Source organism: Ammospiza nelsoni, chromosome 10 (assembly GCF_027579445.1).
Source record: "Ammospiza nelsoni isolate bAmmNel1 chromosome 10, bAmmNel1.pri, whole genome shotgun sequence".
NCBI classification, from domain to species: Eukaryota; Metazoa; Chordata; class Aves; order Passeriformes; family Passerellidae; genus Ammospiza; species Ammospiza nelsoni.
In genome coordinates, this window is record NC_080642.1 from 26,308,996 (window position 1) to 26,331,236 (window position 22,241).

At 50.1% G+C, this 22,241-nt stretch overlaps 1 pseudogene; it reads right to left on the reverse strand.

Moving 5' to 3' along the window:
• Window positions 1-22,241, reverse strand: part of LOC132077836 (zinc finger protein 208-like) — a 416,438-nt pseudogene that overhangs the window by 338,301 nt on the left and 55,896 nt on the right.

The following is a 22,241-nucleotide window of genomic DNA, read 5'->3' on the forward strand; positions in this document are numbered from 1 at the left end:
ATGTCAATCTTTTCCAGGTATCCATTGCCAAAATTAGGATTCCACCTCCAAATTTCTGTGTATCCAAGGATTACTGCCAGAAAAAAGCTGCCAGGAAAGACAGGTCTGGCTGGTCTTTGCCTCTTTAGGGGCAGCACTCACCTGTTTTCCAAACACCAGAAAGGGCTCTCTGCTTTTTTTTTTAATGGAAGAAAAACATCCCTCTTCTCCAGGCACAAATGTCTGAAATTAGGACTTCGCATTCATAATTTCAAATATCTAAGCGTTGCTCTAAGCAAACCTGCCAGGACAGACAGGTCAGGCTTGCCTTGGCCTCTGGTGGCAGCCATTCATCAGGTCCTGAAATTGGGGGCTCCATGGTTTCCTTCCTATGGAGACCAATGTCAGATTGGGAGCCTTGTGAAATGAAGGGGCCATTGTGACACTGCGGAGCACCATGGATTCAAGGGACCATTGTGACACTGTAGAGCACCATGGATCCAAGGGACCATTGTGACACTGTGGAGTCTCATGGAACCAAGGACATCATTGCGGCCCTGTAGGCCACATGGACTCAAGGGGCCAGCGCAAAGCAGTGGCATGGGACTTAGCCCAGCTGTAACTCAGAGTCAGTCTGATTTTACCCCAGAAGAAGTTGGCCTGAGTTTCAAGCCCTGGGAATCATTTGTTTAACTTAGGGTGAACTTGACAGTTACTCAATAAGCCTTTCGTGTTGTTATGCTAACTTGTTCAAGTTCTACTCCCCTATTGGTTACTTGTTTCCCCTATATTATTGTTCTAGAGTGTTCTACTTCTAAGTGTACATGTTGTTGCTTCCCCTTTGTCTCGGGTTTTTGGATCCTGCCCCTCATACTGTTCTTGACTTCTCCATGTTTATTGTTTTTCACCCTGTTATTAAAGTTCCTTTCAAACCACTCCCTTCATCCTGCCCCTTTTAATTTTTGGCACCCTTGCCCTGAAGTCATGGACCCAGAGAGCTTTGTTGCAGCCACCTTCATTGTCGCATTTGGCGCCCGAATAGGGACCATGACATTCAGAGCTCCCTGTGTCAGTCACGTCAGCTGGGGTTAGCTGATGGATACGCCAGTGCTCCCCAGGATTTTGCATTGTGCTTGGCCGATTGGATACATCGTTGCTTCAAGGGACCTTGCCCAGGATCAGCAGGGACAACGACAGTTTCACCTGCATAGGATTGCAGGTGGGTTTGGGGAAATGCAAGACATTTATTTCCCATTTTGCCACTGTGTTTTTACAATATGCAACCACGTTCAATAACTGATTTGGGGTGTTCCAGTGGCTTTTCCCCATAAGGCAGAGAAAGAGAAAAATGGGCAGCCAGATGTTAAAAGTAGAAAGGAGCATATATGGATGCTTTTATTCTCACTGATCATGACATAATATCTTCAAAGAGTGAATTAAAATCAATCAGGGGTGGATCATTAAAAATTTTCCAGACACCTCTGCTGACAAAATCAATACCACTCAAATCCACACCAGTTTTGGGACTCATTGGGAGTTAAATTGTACAACCTTTTGATCAAAAGGGACCCCATTGCACACCACATGCTCCCCATCTTCCACACCATCCTTGAGACCCTTCACCAGCAAGCAGTGTGTTGAAAACTCAATCCATTGGTCACACGTAACTCGGGACCTCCCCTCAAACCTGACTTTTTCAGACCTTCCACACTGGTCCAAGATGGCAATGGCCATGCTGTCTTCGAGTATCACGCCTCTGAGAGTTAAAATGGAAGGAGACCATATGTCACTCGAGCGCCCAACCATCCTCCCTCCATCTTGGCTCCTCCACTTCCTGCTACCACAACCTTCTATTCTGCCCTGAATGAACCTCCGGACTCCACCCCCACAACTGCGGGTCATGCCCCACTGTCAATCATTCCACCTTCACCCTGGGGCATGCCTCCAGAAGGCCAGTCTGGAAGTCTGCCATCCTAAATCAAGGCCCTTCCTTCCCAACACCTGACAAAATGGCAGTGCCCTTTACCTCACCCTCCAGCAACAATATAACCCTGTGGTCACATATACTAAGCCCAACTGTCACACTATTTCTAATCCAAATATTTCTGCTCCAAGTTCTTCTTCCTCCCCAGAAGACAGTTTGGATTCCCCAGAGCCACCTTGCCCATCAACACCAGAAGATTCCTAGGAAAGGATCCAGAAAGAAGCTGTTAAGGAAGGAGAGTGGCAAATAGTCTCGAAAATACTCATTGCCCCTGTATGTTATGAAAGAAGGGGGCAGCATCCCAGGTATCAGCCACTGGTTTATGGGGAAATCAAGGAGCTGTGTAGGGCAGCTAAAAAACATAGAAAGGACTTACCTTGTTTTAATGACCTAATGAGGGCCATGTTTACAGCACATGTCTGAACCCCCTATGATTTAAAATGTATTATGACCATGTTGTTGTCACCTACAGAATACAGAATATGACCAGAATGTTGTCACCTCTGTGGGAAGGGGGATGGAAATGTTTACTAAATCAATTAATAGCAGACTATGCTAATAATGAGGCAAGGGCAGAATTGACAATCAACCACCTAGCTGGAGAAGGACAACACAGCCTACCAGATGATCAAGAAGCAGGTATCTCCAGAGAAGTATTGGATGATATCAAAGAGATGGCTTTGAAAGCTTTAATCCAGGTATTGGATGGTAGAACCCCCAATTTGAACTACCTTGGGTGGCTGCAGCTAAAGCTTTAGGACAATTAGACCATCTAGGGTGCCTCTTAAGTGAGCAAACCAATGCTACCTCCCTCACATTGAGTGGCATGCTCTCAGACATAGAGACCATCAGACATGCCACCTTGCAGAACAACGATAGAGTTTTTGCTCTGGGCACATGGGCATGGCAGTGTAGACTCTGAGGGCGTGTGTTGCATGAACCTCTTCAGCCACAGTGAGTCAATCCACAAGAGCATTCAGGTACTGAAGGAAGGGTTCAAGAATCTTCAAGTGGAAAACAAAGACTGATTCAATAAACTCTTCCAATCCAAGGGACTAAAGGGTTGGATGATGTCTAGCTAAAACAGGACTAATAATTCTCTTAGTGGTTGTTGTTGTATTGTTAATTGTCCCATGTTTGTTTGGATGCTTTTAGAAAGTCTTACAAAATTCTTTCAGTTTCATCTTTGTTGTAAAACAGAAACGGGAAAGATACCCAAAACAGCCTCCTCAGGGACTTCTTGGAGGAGAGAATTGGAGGCCAGGATGGCACAAAAACCCCTTAGAGACTAAGTGTGGGAAGGAAAATTCCTTAAAGTATCTAAAAGTACTCTTAAATCCTAAAGTACCTTAAAACCCTTGAATATCTCAAAGTATTAATGAGCCCCACTGAGTGTTAATGAAAAGCTCTCAAGGGACTCATTCAAGCAGATAATTGGGGCCATGATTGCACAAACATCTCACAGAGTCTTTATCAAAAGGGAAACACCAAATACCTTAAAATATCTGAGTACCTTGAAGGATTAATGAGGCCACTGAGTGTTGTTACTGACAAAGCCTCTCCAGGGACTAATTACAGCAGATAATTGGAGGCCAGGATTGCACAAACCTGTCACAGACTTCAAGGCAAAAGCCAAACAAAAAGTCCTTTGAAAAACCTGCACAGAGGCTCCTGGCCCAAAGGCAGCTCCTGGCAAGGGCAGCGCTGCAGAGAGACAGCTCTGCCCAGGAGCAGCTCCTGTGCACAGCCAGGCAGGGCTGGGGCACTGCCTGCAGCCACCCCGGGCACAGCACAGAGGCACAGAGGGGTTAAACTCAGCCTGGGCTGGGAGCACAGAGCAGAGCTCACTCGGGGTTCACTAGAGCAGAAATCGTCCCAGGTTTGAAACAGTCATTCCCTGGCTGTGGGAAGAGAAGCTGCAGTTCCTGCAGAGATCTCCTGGAGCTGGCACATCCCACAGCTTTGAGGACCTTTCAGGAGGACTCAGAGCTGCTCCAGGGCAGGGCTGTGGCCCTAGGGCAGGGCTGGCTTTCCCTGCTGCCCCAGCCCAGGCACAGCCCAAGGCAGCTCCTGCTGCCAGGCTCTGCTGCAGGGCTGAGCAGCCGGGGCTGCAGCCAGGGGTGCCCAGGGCTGTCGTGCAGAGCAGGGTCCTGCAGCCCAGGGCGCTGTGCTGGGCCACGGACTCTGCTGCCTGCCAGGGACAGCTCTCAGCCGGCCCGGGGAGCTGCTCTCAGTGCTGGGGAGAAGCTCTGGGGGGAAGGAGCCACCCTGAGCAGGGCAGGGGCAGCTGCTGAGAGGGGCTGGGTGGGGCAGGGCTGCTCCCAGCTCCAGACCAGCCTGGGCACAGCTCCAGAGGGCACTTCCCAAAGAAGGTAAGCCAGGGATTGCTGTAAAGATCAGGAGCTTTCCTGAGAGTGTTTCAATTTCCTATTTGGAGAAGGATGGGAAATTTGGGGTGATGACAGAAAGATTTTAGCTTTTTATATTTTTTTAATATATGCATAGTTCTGTAAATTGCTATTATATAGTTATAAAACTATAATCTTTACTCTATTAAACTCTTAACAACTCTTAAACTATTATTATACGCTTATATAACCACAACCCTTAATTAGCTCTAGTATGTTTCTTAACCTTTCTCGTAGATTTTAGAACAATAGACAGTTTAGACAGTCTAAATATATTTCTGATATACTGTGTAGTCTTATTATCAGGAAGAGGACCTACAGGAACATTTTTTGGATTGACCAGAATGTGAGCAGTAATAACAAAAATTTTTGGCAAACAAGCCCTTGGACCTAATCCAACAGGTTTTGCCAGGGGTGTGTAACTAGGGAAACTGAACCTCCCATTGGATTTTCCTGTTAAATATCCTAATTAATCATCCTTAATAAAGCGTTGAAATCAGGCCCCGGCTGTGCCCCATCCCCACTGGGATGCCTGGAAGCTTCCAATAAATGTGTGGTTTTTACTTTACTGTTCTAACACTGTTGCAAGTGGGGTTTTTTTTCTCTTTGGGTTTTAGACAACAGGGGGATAAGAGAAGCAGAACAGGAATTATAATCCCAGAATCACAGAACATTCTGAGTTGAAAGGGACACACAGGATCACCAAAGGAATGGTTGAACATTTACAGAGACTCCAGAACTGTAACTTTGGGTGGTCAGTCTCTCTGCTGGGAGCCTCCCAAAGGGCCCTCAGCCACTCCTCAGCCCTGAACAGCAGCAGCATCACCTCTGCAGGGCCCAGCAGGGCTCTCCTGAGCTGCCCTTGGCAGCTGCACACAGAGCCTGCCCCAGCCAGGGCCCTGCACACAGGCAGGTTTCTGTAGGGCCCAGCCAGGGCACACAGGCTGGGATGGGCTCTGTGAGTGCTGGCAGGGACAAGGCTCCTCTCAGGAGGGAATGTCCAGGCCCAGGGAGATGCTCAGGGAAGGACAGGGGGCTGAAGAGAGCAGTGCTGGGGGCAAGATGAGGGCACTGTTGGTGTGTGGGAGGTGCCGGGCACAGCTGGGCATGGGAACACTGTCCTGAGTGCCCAGCTGTCTCTGCCCTGCCCTCTCAGGCACAGCACCACAACATCTTCTCTTGGTTCTGCCCTGCCCTGATATTGTCACTGTTATCTGCTGCTCTCAGGGAGGCTCTGGCATTTGCAGCAGCTGAGTCTCGCACTGCCCTTGGCATTCCTGCCAGGCAGGGGTGTCCATGGGAATGGGGTGTCCAAGCTTGCCTGGCACCTGTGGGGCTGTGGGCAAAGCAGTCCATGGGAAAGGGGAATGAGCTGAGCCCCCTCCCTTGGATCCCATCATGGGCACAGCCAGGGATCTCCTTGCTGTGCCTTTCCAAGCTCTGAGCTGCCCTCCTGGGTGCAAACCTGTGCCAGAGCCTCTGGGAGTTCCCTGATTGTCCCACGGGGAAGGGCAGAGCTGCCACAGCTGAGGAAATGCTGTTGGGTTTGCCAAGGGAGCCGTGAGTGTCCTTGGCACAAGGGGGTGCTGAGACCTTGCCCAGAGACCTTTAGGGAGGGTGAGACATTCAGGGATCCCTCTGCTCTGGGCAGGGTCTGGTTTATCCCAGGCTGACCCGGGAGTGTGATTGTGCTCTGATTGCAGCCAAAGGTGCAAAGCCAGGGCAGCTGGGAACAACCCCATCCAGCCCCTCATCTTCCCTCAGCCACAGGGAATCTTTGCCTCTCCCATCTCTCAGTGGCAAACTCTGAGTGCAGCAGAAATGCTGGGGATTTCTGACCTCAGAGAGCCAGGAATGATCTGTGGATAGGAACACAATTCCTAAAACCAACTCCTGCCATCATTTGGTCTTGAGATTGCAGATGCTACAAAGCCTATCTCCATTAGTAGTGATTCCCCTGACAAATCCTGACTATCCAGGCTTGTCCCTCTGCCACGTGGCCACAAACCCAGGGCAGTAGGGCAGGGATAGCTCCTTGAGAGCCCCCACACACAGATCTGGCTGCCCCTGGCACACTCAGCTAGCAAAACTGGAGCTCAGGCAGGGACCTGGGTGAAGGTTTTCCCAAACAAGGGTGGGTGAGTCCCAGCAGGGTTTGTTTGTACGAGATGGCCCAAGTTTGGCCCAAAGCAGCCTCTGCTGACTTGTCACTGTCCTTTTCTCCATTAACAGGTCCCCTGTGCATCCCCAGCAAATGTCCAACAGCAGCTCCATCAGGCACTTCCTCCTGCTGGCATTGGCAGACATGCGGCAGCTGCAGCTCCTGCACTTCTGCCTCTTGCTGGGCATCTCCCTGGCTGCCCTCCTGGGCAACGGCCTCATCATCAGCGCCGTAGCCTGCGGCCACCACCTGCACACACCCATGTTCTTCTTCCTGCTCAACCTGGCCCTCAGCGACCTGGGCTCCATCTGCACCACTGTCCCCAAAGCCATGCACAATTCCCTCTGGGACACCAGGAACATCTCCTACACAGGATGTGCTTCACAGCTCTTTCTGGTTTTCTTCTTTCTTGGATCAGAGTTTTATCTCCTGACCATCATGTGCTATGACCGCTACGTGTCCATCTGCAAACCCTTGCACTACGGGACCCTCCTGGGCAGCAGAGCTTGTGCCCGCATGGCAGCAGCTGCCTGGGCCAGTGCCTTTCTCAATGCTCTGCTACACACAGCCAATACATTTTCCCTGCCCCCCTGCCCCTGTGCCACAGCAATGCCCTGGGCCAGTTCTTCTGTGATATCCCCCAGATCCTCAAGCTCTCCTGCTCCAGATCCTACCTCAGGGAACTGGGACTTGTTGCTTGTTGCAGACATTTCTTCACAGAAATCCTTTCTTTCAGATTTCTGCGTCTTCGGGAGGCCAGAGGCCCCCGAAGAGAAGGTGAACAATTATTATCAGCTGCTGGGGAATGCAACAGGAACACCTTGATTGGCTCATTTTCTATGTTTATAATTAAGAGCCAATCACCAGTTCAAGCTAGGGGACTGAGTCCTTGGCCACAACTTTGTTGTGGATTCTTTTCTATCTATTCTTAGCTTAGCTAGCAGCTCTGCAAACCTCTCTCTATATTCTATTTAGTATAGTCATAATGTATTATATAATATCTTAATAAATAAGCCTTCTGATCAAGATACAAGATTCACCGTCTCTCTCTCACCAGCAGCGACCCACTCAGGTCGCTGTAATATCTGGTGACCCCTCGTGTCAGAGCAAAAATTAATCTGATAAGACCAGAGGAGCAAAATTGCTGCACTGGGTAAAAATCCTGTATGTGTGGCATTTGATGGTTGCTTTGAAGTGACCACAAAACTGGATTCAAGCCAGGAGCTGAAGAACTGAAGATCCTGATTTGGACAGAGTTCACAGCCAAGGCTGACCACAACAGAACCTTCTTCTGGAAAACGATCAGGAAAGATGATGGAAAAGAGCAGCAGACCTGTGGAGCTGGCCAGAGCAAGCTGGACTCTTTCAAAAGGTACTGTTCACTTTTCTATCCCTGATGAACCAGCCCTTCGTAGCTTGTGGCTGTTCGTTTGGCAGACACATGCCTTGCCAGAAGAGATTCAATTCTCTCCTTCAGAGTAAAAGCTTATTGCCCTCTGGAAATATTGGTGCAGAGAAGATGGTTGCTTTTTGTCAAAAACAGATATCTATGGGTTCTTTCGATGGGCAAAGCTTTTTGGGTTCTTTGCTGATATTCTGTATGCTTTGGATGCTTTTGTCTGGGAGTGCATGGACTCCATTATCCAGTGCGTCTACATTGAGGGACGCGTGTTGCCTTCTATCTACCCAGCATTTATAAAGCTTTTCCCTGTCCTGAAACGCAGAGCAGCTTGTTTTCAATGGATCTCTAACTGTTATGGCCAAGCTCCGTTTCCACCACCTTTGGCAGAAGACGCGGTGGGGGAGGACATTTTTCTTCCCAGCCCCCCCTGCTTCACGGCAGGGGGGGGGCGAAACTTCGCGGCGCGAAGAAGTTTTTTTACTCTTGCTCCGGAGCATGCTCAGATGGAGCCTTCTCCTCCCCCCCCTTCTCTCTCTCTGGGGGGATGGGAGCGGCCGCTCAAGCCAGCGCCGGCCTCTCAGACTCCGCCTTCAGACATGGGGGCGGCACCGGTCTCTGAGGCTTCCTCCACGCCCCTGCAAGAGCCTGCGTCGGAGACTGAAGAAGCACTTCCGGTCCCTGAGCTGTTGCTAGGTGACGAGGATGCGTCTCCAGCTTCCGGCTCAGCGTCGGAGAAGGAAGAAGAGACAGCACTTTCGCCAATTGACCTGTTGCTAAGCAACAGCGACGCTCCGCCATTTCTCCCAGCTTCGCTGGTGCCGTGCCCGCCGCCGCTTTCAGAGCCAAGGGACGAAGCAACAGCGTGTTCCCGCGCGTCCCCGCCTCCTCCAGCCGAGACAGTTCCTGTTCAGGATGGGGCTGAAAACGCCGTTGAACCTGCGGGATTCTCGGAGCAGCCCGCGGCTGATCCCACGATCAGTGTGATTCCCTCCTCGGCCGGCTCCTCCGCGGCCAGAGTCACTGCCGCATTCCAGGCCAGCCCCAGCGTCACCCACAGCCCCGCGGGCCCCCACCCCAGCCCGGTGCCCCCCATGGCCGGCCCACCAGCCCTGGGCCCACCCCAGGAAGCGGCCCCGGAGGCTGGTCTCTCCTTCAGTGGAGTGGGGGCTGCCCGCCAGCTGACTCTTGCGGCAGTCCGGCTGCCGGCTTTCAAGCTCGGCGGTTTGGGGGGTGGTGTTTCGGTTGCTGTCCCATGGAGGCTGCCATCTCTGCCGCCCCTCTTGTGCCCTAGCGGTGAGGGGGAGGGGGCTCCCAAAAGTTTTGCCTTTGGTCCCCAGCCCAGTGGGGGTGGTGCCGTGATGCTGTGGGAAACAAACATCTCCAGACCCCAGATGGGATTGCTGGGGAAGGCTTCTATTTCCCTGCTGCTGGCATGCCTCAGTGGTTTAGGGGAAAGGAAGCGTCTCACTACCCGTGCTGCCATTGTACTGGCAGCAGGGTTCAGGCCTGCGGGAATGCAGAGCCTTCCTCATGGGTTTGGCCTGGGCCGTTTGGCTCAGGAAATTTCTGGGCCGGGCCCACTGCGAGGCCTCCTGACGTTTTTGGGGATTCTGGTTTGTCCTACCGGTCCGGGTCCCCCTGTGCGAGCCAGTTTTGGGGTTCCTGGTCCAGTATGGGCCAGGGCCCCCAGGGCCTTTCCTTCTCTGGCACTGCTCTGCTCGGTTGCTACTTCTTTTGCTTTTCAAATAAAAAAAAAAAAAAAAAAAAAATTAAAAATTAAATAAAAAAAGATTGAAAATCGTGGGCAGCAGCTCTGAAGCGCTGAAGCACAGAAAGGCCAGCAGAAAGGACATTTCAAAATTGTACAAATTGTTTTAAATTGTTTTAAATTGTATTAAGACTGTCAATGGTTTTTGATAACTATTGATGGAACTCTTTTGCAGCAGTCTGTTTCAGGACCAAAAGGACTCTCAGATATTCCAAGGGAAACAACTTCGGCTCTTGGACTGCTCCTGAAACTCAGCTGCATGGACTTCAATTTCCTTTGAATTGTTTTTGGCAATTTTCTTATATTGTAGGATTGTTTTAGTGATTTATTAGTCTTCTATATTTTATAGGTGAAGGAATTTCCTTTCATTCCACATCAGCATTTTTTCTTTTATTTTTATACAATTTAGAAAAGGTGAGATGTCACAGACATTTCTTCACAGAAATCCTTTCTTTCAGATTTCTGCATCTTCGGGAGGCCAGAGGCCCCCGAAGAGAAGGTGAACAATTATTATCAGCTGCTGGGGAATGCAACAGGAACACCTTGATTGGCTCATTTTCTATGTTTATAATTAAGAGCCAATCACCAGTTCAAGCCAGGGGACTGAGTCCTTGGCCACAACTTTGTTGTGGATTCTTTTCTATCTATTCTTAGCTTAGCTAGCAGCTCTGCAAACCTCTCTCTATATTCTATTTAGTATAGTCATAATGTATTATACCATATATTAATAAATCAAGCCTTCTGATTCAAGAAACAAGATTCACCGTCTCTCTCTCTCCAGCTGCGACCCACTCAGGTCGCGGTAATAGTTGCTGTCAGTGTGTCTTTGGTATTTGGTTGTTTTCTGTTCATTGTTTTCTCTTATGTGCAGATCTTCAGAGCTGTGCTGAGGATCCCCTCTGAGTAGGGACAGCACAAAGCCTTTTCCACCTGCCTCCCTCACCTGGCTGTGGTTTCTCTGTTCCTCAGCACTGGCACATTTGCCTACCTGAAGCCCCCTCCATGTCCTCCCCATCCCTGGATCTGGCCCTGTCAGTTCTGTACTTGGTGGTGCCTCCAGCCCTTAACCCCTTCATCTACAGCCTGAGGAACCAGGAGCTCAAGGCTGCAGTATGGAGACTGATGACTGGATAGTTTAAAAAACATTAATCTTCTCTTTTATTACAAATCATTTGTAGTAAAAATCACAAATAACTTGTAATAAAAATCATCTTTAATACTTCTTACTGGCTTCATTTTGGGGATTCTTTTCCTTTGTTTTCTTTTTTTCATATTGTCCACAAAAAAATTATATTTTCTGTGCCATTTTTCATTTTGTTTCTCTCTACCTTGCCTGTGGCCACGGACTGTGTCAATGAGGGGCTGCGCTCTTGGTGGATTTAAAGGAACTAAAGGATCTCCAAGCAAAGTTTTCTGCAGAGATGCCCTTTTGTTGCTTTCTCTGGAGCTGCAGCAGCAATGTCTGTGTGCAGAGCTGGGGCAGATCAGTGCTGGCACAGGAGCTGGGCCCAGCAGCACTTGGTGTTGCCAGTGCTGCTGCCGTGGCCCTGCTCCGCTGCCCTGGTGGCCCTGGTGTTGCTGCAGGGCCTGAGTGCTCTCGGGGCCGGGCACAGCCCTGGGGGTGGCAGTGCCGGGGCTGCAGCAGGGACAGGCCATGGGCACTGCTGGGGCAGCGCTGACGCCTCAGCACAGGGCCTGGGGGCTCCAGGCTCCTTGCCCAGGCTCTCTCAAGAACACGGCCAGGCCAATGCTCAGCACAGAAAACATCCGTGAGCAGCTCCAGGCTGGCCGTGGGCAGGCTGGGGGCAAACAGCATGGCTAGCTCTGCAAGGGCCCTGGGGCAGACGGGAAGGAGCAGCAGAGCAGGGGCTGATCCATCCCCAGTGCGCTGCACAGCCCAGGGCAGCGTCCCAGAACATCCTCATGGAGCTGCCAAGAACATCCTCCCTCTGCAGCCCTGGCCTCTCCCCAGCTCACACAGGTGCCCCATCATTGCAGGCACAGACACGGCAGCACTGGCTCAGCAGCCCCTGTTTGCATTGCACAGAGCAGGGGGAGCACCCCACATGCTGTTGGTGTGGGGACATGAACCTGAGGGAGCACAAATGCCATCAGCCCCTGGGGCCAGCAAGGGCTGGGGGACAGCAGGGAAACCACTCAGCTTTGTCCTGGCCTCTGCAGTCAGCCAGAAAGTTTGTTCCCATCAGCTGGGAATTTCCTGTCCCACTGCAGGTGCTGTTGCTCATGGGAAGTGCAGAAAAAGCCATCTTATAAACTGTTTCAATTTTCCCTTTGAGAACTTAACATTACCACTGTCTAAAATGCTAACAATATTATAATACATCCCTTTTTGTACAATGCTGAGTTTCAAACCCATGTTAGATGTAAAAGGCAAAGTACTAAATACCACCTGACCAAAAACAAAGCCAAAATCAGCTACCAATTTCTAAAAAAATCCACAGATAGGAAACAGACTAAAGCTTCACAAGGCAGCTGTATATACTGCTTTTAAAATTCCCGGGCAGCAGCAGCAGGGCACGCCCTGCCAAGCCAAGGCAGAAACAAAGCCTCCCCTGTCATGGAATGCAGCCTCCCCGCGGAACAGAGAGAGCAGCCACGCCACGTGGCAAGCTGAAACCGGGGCCCCCCCGCGCCGCGTGTGCAGAGAACCCCCCTCCCCCGCACAGAGAGAGAGAGATATCCCTTGACCACGTGGAGAGAGCCGAGCAGGCTGCGCTGCAGAGCCGGAGGGGAAGGGCAGAGAGCACTCCCGCTCCGGCACGAATTCCAAAAGACAGCGAAACACAAGTGTCATGGGTTGACAGCCTTTATCCCAATATCGTGTGTTGTGTCTGGCGGCTGTGCCTTTTCTCTCTTCCCCCCCCCCCCCCCCCGGCGGCCCTCTTGCCGCGGCGGGGCGGGGAAGAGAGGAGGGAGGGTTTGACCAGGCCTCTTTGGCTTTTTGCTTTTGCTGCTTGGCTTGGCTAGCCGCTTTGCTTGCTTGCTTTCTGCTTTTTGCGCTGTTTCTTTTCTTTTCTCTTGTTCCCTCTTTCTTACCCTCCCCTGAAGATACTGGACCGGCTCCGGACCTGACCTGAGAGCTCCAGGACACCCGAAGCTTGCAAAGAAGAGTGGCGCCCTCTCAACACAGTCTGTTTTGGTTTTCTTTTCTTTTCTTGTGTTGGGGAGTGTTCTTTTGTTACTTGTAAATAAATAGGTTTTGTTTTCCACTTTGCTCCTCTGAGAAATTCCTTCCCGAACCCGGTATTGGGGGAGGGGTGGTTGGAGGTTTGTTTTGTTTTGGGGGGGCTCCCTTTTGGAGATTTCCCCTAATTTGTCCTAAACCAGGACAGTATATTTTTTGGTGCGTTGGCCGGGAAATCGAGGCCAAAAAAAAAAAACAGTGGAAAAAAACCCTATAACAATAATATTTTGGTTTTGGTTATTTTGTGGGCATATTGGTGATTCATAATGTCATTTGGAGGGGAAGTTTGCCAGTATTTCTGGTCTCTAGGGGTTTTTGAAGTTTTGCTACCCTTATGGTCCCTGGGGTTATTTCCTTACTCAAAAACAGCTCTGGTGTTGTCCCTAATAAGTAGCTTTTGTAAGCAGGGGGCACTAACCAGAATAGTCATTGTACTGGTCTTATGTGGGATGATGTGTCGGTCAGGAATGTATGGACTGTTGTTATGGCTGTGTACTCAGTTTGTTTGGGGAGAAGAAGGGGAAGGGGCTTTTCAGCCTGTGTCTTCCTTCTTCTCCTCCAAACTGTTGACATCTCTATTAGAAAATACTGAATTTCCCCTGAGTTTGAAAGAAACCATCTTTCTGGCATTTAATTTATTAAGCCTTTTCTATACTGTCTAGAGTGTGTATAAAATGAAAGCTGAAATTTCTAGAGGGGTTAGAGACATTCCTGACTTAGGAGTAAAACAAAGCAGGAAAAATCTTGACTGGAGTGGGAAATGGGAGGATATGGGCCAGACTTTAAAGGGATTTTCTGATCCTATAGACTGGGACTTTCCATCTGATCAAATTCAGAATCCAGTCGAGGTGGCAAAGTATTTGAGGGAGAAGTGCCATGGTAATACTAAGGAAGAAAGGATTACTGCAGTGAGCTGGGCCTTAGCATTTGTTTACCGTACTCTGCTAGATACTGTGGAGCAGCAGATAGCAGAAAGGGAACAGGGAGATAAGTTAGTTACTACCCCAGTGACCCAGGCTGCAGCTAACATCCCAGGCTCCAGGCTAGCAGCTGAATCAGACAGTAGGCCCCAAACCATGGCTGTTGCAGCTAATACAAGAGGTGGAAAGTGTAAAGGCAAGACCGATCGAAAGGTGGAGGATGATGATGATGATGCAACCGATCGAAAGGTGGAGGATGATGATGATGATGATGCAGGAGAAGGACCCTCACCAAAATCAGACGCCACATCAAGGGGCACAGAATCTAGAGCTAATATTGACTCCTTTTCTCTGAAGGACCTCAGATGCCTAAGAAAGGATTACAGACGACAACCTGACGAATCTATAATTAGTTGGTTAGTCCGCCTTTGGGATGCTGCAGGGGAGGTTACGATTTTGGATGGTACCGAAGCGAGGCATTTGGGATCCCTGTCACATGATCCTGTCATCGATCAAGGTATGATGAGCAGGGCTAACCCTCACAGCCTCTGGGAACGGGTCCTAAGAAGCGTAGCAGAACGATACCTGTGTGCGGATGATCTCTATATACAGCAGACATGGTGGAAGACCATAGAACAGGGGATCCAACGCCTGAGAGAGATGGCGGTGGCAGAGCTCATTTTCTCAGATGACACAACTAGGAATCCGGACCTGGTACCATGCACACCTGTAATGTGGAGGAAACTTGTGCGACTTGGGCCACCTGAATACGCTTCTGCCCTAGCAATAATGAAGTGGGATGATACATATGAGACTGTGCTCGATATGGCAAAGAAGCTTCGAGCGTATGCAGATGCTGTGCATGGCCCAACTCATGCCAGAATTGCAGCAGTGGAAACCCGACTGCAGAAACTAGAGGACAAAATAGAGGAGAATCATAAGAAACTCCAAGAAGAGATTAAGGAGGACCTTATTCAAATCTCAGCTGTACAAATTAGAGGCCCTGGTATCCAACGCTGGCGCTCCTTTGATGGGGAGAGAAGGTACATCCCACAGGCTGAGTTATGGGTTTTTCTGCGTGAGTCTGGAGAAGACATGAGGAGATGGGATGGAAAACCCACCGCTGTTTGGCACAACGGGTGCGTGATTTGAAGAAAAGAGGAAGTATCACCAAAAAGATAGCAGCTCCGGTCGCTCGTAGCCGAGATGTTAAGTATGATGATGATGATGACATGTCCGATCCCCTTGAAGGAACTTCTAAGGCATACACCCAAGGAAAGAAGGACAATCTGGCTTAGAGGGGCCCTGCCTCCAGCCAGGAAGAGGCACGGGAGAACTGGGTTTTTTGGAAGGTGTGGATCAGATGGCCTGGCACATCAGAGCCACAAGACTATGAAGCATTGGTTGACACTGGATCACAGTGTACCTTAATGCCATCGGAACACGTGGGGACAGAACCTGTTTCCATTGCTGGAGTGACGGGAGGATCACAACAGTTGACTTTGTTGGAAGCTGAGGTGAGCTTGACTGGGAAGGAGTGGCAGGAACATCCAATTGTGACTGGTCCAGAGGCTCCATGTATTTTGGGCATAGACTTCCTTCGGAATGGCTATTACAAAGATCCCAAGGGATTCAGGTGGGCTTTTGGAATAGCTGCAGTGGAGATAGAGGGTATTAAACAATTGAATACCTTGTCTGGACTATCAGAGAACCCATCTGCAGTAGGACTCTTGAAAGTAGAGGAGCAACGAGTGCCAATTGCCACCTCAACAGTGCACCACAGGCAGTACTGGACGAATCGAGATGCCGTGATCCCCATCCACAAGATGATCCAAGAGCTGGAGAGCCAAGGGGTGGTCAGTAAAACCCACTCACCCGTTAACAGCCCTATCTGGCCCGTGCGAAAATCTGACGGAGAATGGAGATTGACTGTGAACTATCGTGCCTTGAATGAAGTGACTCCACCACTGAGTGCGGCTGTACCGGACATACTGGAACTGCAGTACGAGCTGGAGTCCAAGGCAGCAAAGTGGTACGTGACCATCAATATTGCTAACGCGTTTTTCTCCATCCCTCTGGCAGCAGAATGCAGGCCTCAGTTTGCTTTTACATGGAGGGGAGTGCAGTATACCTGGAACCGACTGCCCCAGGGGTGGAAACACAGTCCCACCATCTGCCATGGACTGATCCAGGCTGCACTAGAAGAGGGTGAGGCTCCAGAACATTTACAATATATTGATGATATCATTGTGTGGGGGAACACGGCAATAGAAGTGTTCGAGAAAGGAGAGAAGGTAATTCATATTCTCCTGGAAGCCAAATTTCCCATTAAGAAGAGCAAAGTCAAGGGACCTGCCCGAGAAATTCAGTTCTTGGGGGTGAAGTGGCAAGATGGACGGCGTCAGATTCCTGCGGATGTTATTAACAAAATCACTGCTATGTCCCCACCAACTGATAAGAAGGAAACACAACTTTTCCTAGGTGCTATAGGTTTCTGGAGGATGCACATCCCTGAGTATAGTCAGATTGTGAGACCGCTTTATCTGGTTACCTGCAAGAAGAACGACTTCCATTGGGGCCCTGAGCAGCAGCAAGCTTTCGTCCAGATCAAGCAGGAGATCGCTCATGCTGTAGCCCTTGATCCAGTCAGGATGGGACCAGATGTGAAGAATGTGCTCTACTCTGCAGCCGGGAGCCATGGTCTGTCCTGGAGCCTTTGGCAAAAGGTACCTGGCGAGACCCGAGGCCGACCATTGGGATTTTGGAGTCGGAGCTACAGGGGGTCTGAAGATAACTATACTCCAACAGAAAAGGAAATCTTGGCCGCCTATGAAGGAGTCCAAGCCGCCTCGGAGGTGATTGGTACAGAGGCACAACTTCTGGCACCCCGACTACCGGTGCTGGGATGGATGTTCAGAGGAAAGGTTCCCTCTACCCACCATGCCACCAGTGCTAAATGGAGTAAGTGGATTGCCCTCATTACGCAGCGCGCTCAAATTGGGAAGTTAAATCGCCCTGGGATTCTGGAAATAATTACAAATTGGCCCGAAGGTGAAAGCTTTAGTGTCGCGGATGAGGAACAAGAGCCAGTGACCCGGGTTGAGGAAGCTCCACCCTACAATCAGTTGCCAGTAGAAGAAACACGTTATGCTCTATTCACCGATGGTTCTTGTCGCGTCATAGGGATGAAACGGAGGTGGAAAGCAGCTGTATGGAGTCCCACTTGACGGATTGCAGAGGCTACTGAAGGAGAGGGTGAATCAAGTCAATTTGCTGAAATCAAAGCTATTCAACTGGCCCTGGGTATTGCAGAGAGAGAGAAGTGGCCAAGGCTCTATTTGTATACCGATTCTTGGATGGCAGCCAGCGCTCTATGGGGATGGCTGAAGAGATGGAAAGAGGCCAACTGGCAGCGCAGAGGAAAACCAATTTGGGCTGCGGAAGAGTGGAAAGATATCGCTACTCGGTTAGAGAAGTTACCTGTGAAGGTTCACCACGTAGATGCCCATGTCCCCAGAAGTAGCGCCAATGAAGAGCAGCAAAACAACCAGCAAGTCCATCAGGCTGCAAAGATAGGGGAGTTGAAGATAGATCTCGACTGGTAGCATAAGGGAGAGTTATTCTTAGCACAATGGGCCCATGATGCCTCAGGCCACCAGGGTAGAGATGCCACCTATAAGTGGGCACGAGACCGAGGGGTGGATCTAACCATGGACAGTATCTCTCAGGTTATTCGTGACTGTGAGACGTGCGCTGCCATCAAGCAGGCCAAGCGGGTGAAGCCCCTCGGGTATGCGGGGTGGTGGTCTAAGTACAAATACGGGGAGGCCTGGCAGATTGATTACATCACACTGCCTCAAACCCGCCAAGGCAAGCGCTATGTACTAACCATGGTAGAAGCCACCACGGGATGGTTGGAAACCTACCCTGTGTCTCATGCTACAGCCCGTAACACTACCATGGGCCTTGAAAAGCAGGTCCTTTGGAGGCACGGTACTCCCGAGAGAATTCAGTCAGATAATGGAACTCATTTTAAAAACAATTCTATTAATACTTGGGCTAGGGAACATGGCATCGAGTGGGTATACCATATCCCCTATCATGCACCAGCTGCAGGGAAAGTGGAAAGGTATAATGGATTGTTAAAAACCACCTTAAAAGCATTGGGTGGGGGATTTTTAAAAAACTGGGAGCAGCATTTGGCAAAGGCTACCTGGTTAGTTAACACTCAAGGTTCCACCAACCGAGCGGGTCCTGCTCAGTGTGAGCTCCTTAATATAGTAGATGGGGATAAAGCGCCAGTGGCCCATGTCAGAGGTTTGTTGGGAAAGACTGTATGGGTCAACCCTGCCTCGAGTACAGACAAACCCATCCGTGGGATTGTCTTTGCTCAAGGACCAGGTTATACATGGTGGATAATGCAGAAAGATGGAACAACACGGTGTGTACCTCAGGGAGACCTGATTGTGGGATGAGACTCATATATGAATGTCATTGTTTGTTGAATGTGAGACAGAAGGAAACTGTAAGTGTCAAAGGTCTGAGCAAGTAAGATGAGAGGAATGCGTAAGTGTCAAAGGTGTGAGTAAGTGAAAGTTTTTTATTGTATGTTCACGATATGGGATAAGGGGTGGAGTGTCGTGGGGTGACAGCCTTTATCCCAATACTGTGTGTTGTGTCTGGCAGCTGTGCCTTTTCTCTCTCTTCCCCCCCCCCCCACCCACCCCCGGCCGTCTTGCTGCGGCGGGGCGGGGAAGAGAGGAGGGAGTGTGACCGGGCACTTTCACTTTTGGCTTTTGGCTGCTTGGCTTGGCTAGCCGCTTGTTTGCTTGCTTTCTGCTTTCTACGCTGGTTTTTTTCCTTTTCTTTTGTTCCCTCCTTCTTATCCTCCCCTGAAGATACTGGACTGGCTCGGACCTGACCTGGACGTCCAGGACCCCTGGAGTTTGCAAGAGAAGCTCCGCGCCCTCCACAATACAGCCTGGTTTCTTTTCTTTTCTTGTGTTGGGGAGTGCTCTTTTGTTACTTGTAAATAAATAGGTTTTGTTTTCCACTTTGCTCCTCCGAGAAATTCCTTCCCGAACCCGGTATTGGGGGAGGGGTGGTTGGAGGTTTGTTTTGTTTTGGGGGGCTCCCTTTTGGAGATTTCCCCTAATTTGTCCTAAACCAGGACACCTGTATAAGCAAACACCAGAAAGAATCCAGCAGAAATTATTTTTGTCTCTGCCCCCATCTGTCACATCTCCTCTGGAGCTGGAAGTGCAGCCCCAGCACTTAGAGGGCTCAGAGATCACAAGCTCATCTCCCACAAAGAGAACTTGCAGACCCTGGGCTGCTCTTCTTGGCCCCTGCACGCTCAGCCAGGCTGAGATGGACACTGATGGTTTCTGGGCCAGGCTCTCTGAGCCCAGCCCAGCTCCCTGCAAGCTCTGCCAGCTGCCCTGAGCTCTGGGCAGCACCAAGGGCCTCTCCCCAGCCTAGCCCAGCCCAGCCGGCTCTGGCCCCACAGCTCTGCTCAGGCCAGGCTGCTCTGGGCACTGGCCCACAGCCTCAGCCCCTGGCAAGGGCACAGCAGCAGCTGCAGCTGCCACAGGACTCAGCCACAGCCATGGGGGAAGGTGCTTGGCCAAGGCCAAAGGAGGCTCCCTGGCTGCCCTGCTCCTCTCGGGCTGAGGTGCTGAGAGCTCTGCAGCTCTGCCATCCCATCTGCCCAGGGCAGCACAAGAGCCCCGGCCTTGGGGCCCTCAAGAACTGCTCCTGCTCCAGCCAGGGCCTGTCGCAGACATTTCTCCACAGAAATCCTTTCTTTCGGATTTCTGTGTCTTCTGGAGGCCAGAGGCCTCAGAAGACAAGGTAAACAATTATTATCAGATGCTGTGGAATGTAACAGGAGTTTCCTGATTGGCTCATTTTCTATGTTTATAATTAAGGGCCAATCACAAAGTGTAAGCCAGGGGACTGAGTCCTTTTGTTGTGATTTCTTTCTATCTATTCTTAGCCTAGCCTAGCTGCTCTGCAAACCTCTCTCTATATTCTATTTAGTATAGTCATAATGTATTATATATAATATCTTAATAAATCAAGCCTTCTGATTCAAGAAACAAGATTCACCGTCTCTCTCTCACCAGCTGCGACCCACTCAGGCGCAGTAATATCTGGTGACCCGACGTGTCAGAGCAGTAATAAGGGCCCATGCCAAAGCTGGGGCAGCCACAAAGCTGTGCCCATTTCTGTTCATTGCTGCTCTGATGGGGATGGATCCTCAGCCACCTGGAGGTTGCTGATGAATTTTATTACTCCAGAGGCCTCTTCTTGATTGAGCTCTTCAGTTCAGGAATTCAGTGAAAAATACTCAGAAACATTTTTTAAAACACCTGAACATTTCATTTAAAGCCCCTGGGAATAATAAAAATTTTCAATTCTTCTGTGGTTAATTAGACAGACTTCAGAAGTTAATGCAAAGTGAATATATTGTATTGAAAACATTGCAAAGTGAACTGCTTTTTCCTGTTTTTTATTCGTGTTTATAAGTTGATATCACTAACGTCCAATTGATATTGACCCCCAACACCTTCTAATGCAATCTGAATAGATATGAAAAATCAAGACCCTTCATTGTAGAGAAATAGCTGCATGACAAGAACACAGCTAATCTAAGTTCTGCACCTGCAAGGTGAGAGCATAGCTGTGTTACTATAACAAGTGCTGTAGTTGAGAGACTAGAGACATGAGAAAAAGCAAATGTAGCTCCTTTGGAATGAAGAAGCTGATATCCGTATATAAGTGTCACAGATATCTTTTGTGAAAAATCCTTTCTTTGGGATTTTTCCTTTTGGGAAGCTGAGGCCCCAGAAGAAGAATGTAAACAATGGTTATCTGCTGCTGTGGAATGCAACAGGTGCACCTGTGATTGGCCCATGTTGCAATTAAGGGCCAATCAAAGATCGAGCTCTCTCTGGGACAGAATCAGAGAGAGCTCCTTTATTTATTCATTCTTTTTCTATTCTTAGCTTAGTAAGCTTCTGAGACTTTTTCTCTCTATTTGTATTAGCATAGTAATAATGTAATATATAGCATGAAATAATAAATCAGCCTTCTGAACATGAGGTCAAGATTCTCGCCTCTCTCTTCACCCTGCAACCCTTGGAAGCCCAGTAACATATAAGCAATAGACTGCTAACTTACAGAATATGCATGAGCTTATTATTTGTTGTGTATAAAAGTTTGATGCTCTTTGCAATAAACGGAGCTTGCTGATTCTCCTATTGAGCGTCCCAAGTTTTCCCGGCACCCGACAAATGGCTCATCCCCAACAAATGGCTCATTCTGCAACAAATGGCCGCCCGAACAGGAGATGACGTCCTATGGCTGATTTGAACCTGCGAGCCATGGTCCGGTGCAGTATTTTGGTGTCAGTCCCAACGCAGGCCGGGAGGCACAAAAGGCAGGATCCGTGCAACAGGCGATACTATAGAGGAAACTTGAAGAAAGGTGTAAGGGTGGGCTTCAGTGCGCTGGTGACCTCATAGGAGAGTCCAGCTGACAGAAAGCCACCGACGTCTTGCAAAGGGCTGCAGCGCGCTGAAAAATCAGGTTAGAAGGTAATGGGCAGACAAGCGGTGTATGAACATTTAAGTGCTTTTTAGAAAAGCGTGGACTATAGAATGTTGACTTGGGAAGAGAATTCCCGAGATTGCTGCATATAGACTTGCAAAAACATGAGTTGTGGTGCTGGCGCTGCAACTAGATGCACAATAAATCAGCGGCCCTGCTGTGATGGCGGCAGCAGCAGCTGCTCGGGGCGCCTGCGGGGCTGTGCCACTCTGAACTCAGCATGGGCACTGTGCCATGGGGAGCAGCCACGGCAGGCAGCTCACCTGGGGCGGCAGCGGCAGCTCCGAGTGGCTGCGAGCAGCGGCGGCAGGGGAAGCCGAGCCCCGCTGCGGGGGGAGTGACCCGCACCACGGGGGATGCTGCACTGCAGCGGCGGTAGCGGTGGCAGCAGCAGGGGGAGTGGAGCCCTGCCGCAGGGGGAAGCGACCTGCCCCGCCACGGATGCTGCACTGGGTCAGGCTCACGCAGTCAGTCAGCCTACAGCGCATCTCGCGAAACAGGAAGCCCAGTGCGGGGGGGTTGCCCCGCTCCAATGCGGCCGGCAGTGCAGGACTGGACCACTTTCCCTGTGTGAGCGCTTCTCCCTCCGCCCTGCGGCCGGCAGGAGCCTTAGTTTCGACTTGGCAACCTAAATAGACTGTACCTTAACAGACTGCAAGCATAGCTCCGCGGCTCAGCCGGTGCCGCCATGGACAGTGTCTCCAGTGCACAAGGCTCAGTGCTGCCGGCCGGAGCTCGGCAGCAGGGACAATTCGAGAGTCCACGCGAGCCCAGCCTTTCCAGCACACGAAGCAGTTAAG